Below are 3,177 nucleotides of genomic sequence, written 5' to 3'. Positions count from 1 at the left end.
TTTTTCAGACGCGGAAGTAAAATTTCCTCACAAAAATGACTCCAGAAGCCTCAGTAGCATATTTATAAGTATATATTTTTAAGAAAGTCTAGTTTATTACATTATCTACATTATTTACATTGACTCACTGGGTCTCTAATCTGCAATATGCAATTTATACACATGATTTGGACAAGATTAGGCTGGGGTATGACTCAGTTTCGGGGTTTCTGGTAAAAGGCTGGTGTTGATGTGGTTTGCTTATGGCTAAGAATCAATAATAAAACCTGGGGCCTGTTTCTTAAAACAAGTTTACCAAATAAGCCAGGTTTATTTCAGTTCGTCTGACTTATTGTCAGTTGATTTGGTTCAAAATAAGTCAGACTAAATGAAATAAGCCTGGCTTATTTGGTAAACTTGTTTTATGAAACAGGCCCCTTTTCTGGCCCATTTCAGGGCCAGTTATAAGTTGTTAACTGGCTGAGACTCGGCCCAATTATGGCCCATGTGTGGCCCCTGTCTTTAATTCAGATTAGGGTCACTTCAGCGCCATCATTCTTTGCGGTATGTGGGCCGAGGGAAAAGCGGTTGTGTGGGTCAGAAAACAATTGCTATGTGTGTCTTTTTGAATTTGAAAGGACAAATATCCTATATCAAAATATCCTTGTAAACACAGTCGGTTATGTCCTAAGGCCCAGATATTTAGAAGGACACATAACCTAAGGATGTTGTTTTTAACGCTAAACCTGTTCAATATTTTGAATTTAGTTTTTATTTTATTTTATTATTATGTTTATTATTATTTTTAAATTAAGCTGCATCTTATCATTGTCAGGTATTTTCATTGATCTTAATTTCCATATTTAGGCCTACATGCTGCAACGTTGTGTTATTTTCACTGAAATATTTGACTAATAATTCGCTCGGTTTTCTCCTTATTCACAAAGACTGTTGATGCTGATCAAATACCATGCGAGTCTATATTTTTAACCCCTTTTCATTTATTTGTGCAGATCGGCTTTTTTTTTTAAAGGAAAACAAATCAGCGCACATTATAGACGCACAAAGTATTTTACTAAGTAATTTCCTCCGTATTATTTCCCTCCTCTCGCCGCTTCACTCTCCAGTCCATCGGGTGGCGCTAAAACACACACGTTTGTTTGCCAAACACCATTAAACCTCAGAGGAAGAAGTTTAGTTTCACCGCGATCTCTGTTGTTGTTTTGTCGGGATGCTGCCTTAATACAAACGGTTAGAAATGTTTCTTTTAAGGGAAAAATACCGTTTTTGAGTCAGGTCAGTAAACACCTGTAATATTCTCATTCTCACAGTCGTAAGAGGAGAGTGAGGAGAACACGAGTGAACCAGAACCCTGGAGAATAAAACACGAGGCACCAGAACCCTGGAGAATAAAACACGAAGAACAAGGAGGTTGGTATTTATTCTTCATTCATCTTTAATGACTGTTTGTGGTAACATTACTTTAGGCTTACAAAGTTTTACTTCTCTGGGGTCTGAGGGTGTTTTAGGGCCCTGGAGAAGTTTTGACCTGCTCAATGTGAAAGCCCGCAGGTGATGGAGATTTACCGCTGATTACAGAACCGGCTTTCTGACAAGATGCGCGTTAAATATCGCATGCGATTAATCGTGCAGCCCTAATATATATATATATATATATCTCTCTTAAAAAACCATATTAATGGCATAAGTCTGATTACACTGTAATCAGCACAAACAACTGTGTTTGAGAAAACAACGTTTATGCATGGTTAGTGAAAAATTTAATTTTTTAAGTCACTGAAATAAGGCCATGATACCCATACAGAACATTTGTTCACAAGACCTTTGAGAACTGGATGTGGTATACTAGACTTTATGCTACAAAAATGATGTGAAAATCATCCTGTTCACTTATTCACAGAAAACAATATTATGATGTTATGATAAATGTTATTTTGAATAATGTGTATAACCAAACTGTTGAACAGACTTCCATAGTATTTTTTACTACTATCAAATGTGCACTGGCTACTGTTTGGTTACACACATTCTTCAAAACATCTTTTGTGTTCAGCGCAAGAAAGATATTAAAGGGTTAGTTCACCCAAAAATGCAAATTAGCCCATGTTTTACTCACTCTCAAAGCATCCTAGGTGTATATGACTGATTTCTTTCAGATGAATCCAATCGGAGTTATATTAAAAATGATCCTGGCTCTTCCAAGCGTTAGAATGGGAGTAGGCGGGTGTTTTTGTTCAACAGTCCAAAAGTAGTCAAATTAAGCGCGCACATCCATAATAAAAAGTGCCTCACATGGCTCCGAGGGGTGAATAAAGGCTTCCTGTAGCGAATCGATGTGTTTTTGTAAGAAAAATATCCATATTTGAAATGTTATAAACACTTTTCTATCACTTCTGCTGACTGTCATACGTGCAAGCCGTTCCGGGCGGTTGACGTATGCGTAGAGCACGTGCCGGTGATTAGTGACGAATGCGGAAGCGTGGATGAGAGACAACAAAACGCTAACAAAACACTAATTAGAAGCACAAAACAAGGATTTGTAAAGAAAAATATAGGAGGATTTCGATATAAGCCAAGAAGAGACTGGTTTTCCTTTGCTAAAGTAAGGAAACTTTGCTTCCTTTGCTCCTGTAAACAAATTTGTGAGACTATCATATCCCAATCGGAGTTATATAAAAAATTATCCTGGCTCTTTCGAGCTTTAGAATAGGAGTAGGCGTGTTTTTGTTCAACAGTCCAAAAAAGAGAAAAAAAAAAAAGCTTTTCATGTCAAGTACATACTCTGATTGCCAGACATGCAGCATTCACACTGATTGCTGGTCATACAATCAGTAATCTCTTGCTGATGGCCGGGCATACAGATGGTAATCATACAGATGGCCGGCCATACAGTCAATAGTCACACTCTTATGGCCGTTCATATAGACAGCATTCACACTGATAGCAGGGCATTCAGTCAGCAATCACATGCTGATGTGCGGTCACACAGATTCCAGGTACCCTGATTGGATGGGCAATGAAATGCATTTTATTCCATTTCCTAATCCTAAACAAAACAGAGCAAAATGTCCCAAAGCATTCAGTACCAATCCCAATGAAGACGAAAATGTTCATTTTCTGGTTGTCATCTCTCATTAAGTGTGTTTTCACACCTAGTTTGAGCCCTGCAAACGCTCT

The sequence above is a fragment of the Sinocyclocheilus anshuiensis genome, unplaced genomic scaffold (genome assembly GCF_001515605.1).
Source record: "Sinocyclocheilus anshuiensis isolate Anshui unplaced genomic scaffold, SAMN03320099.WGS_v1.1 scaffold1311, whole genome shotgun sequence".
Lineage (NCBI taxonomy): Eukaryota > Metazoa > Chordata > Actinopteri > Cypriniformes > Cyprinidae > Sinocyclocheilus > Sinocyclocheilus anshuiensis.
Note: the sequence above shows the minus strand (reverse complement) of the source record.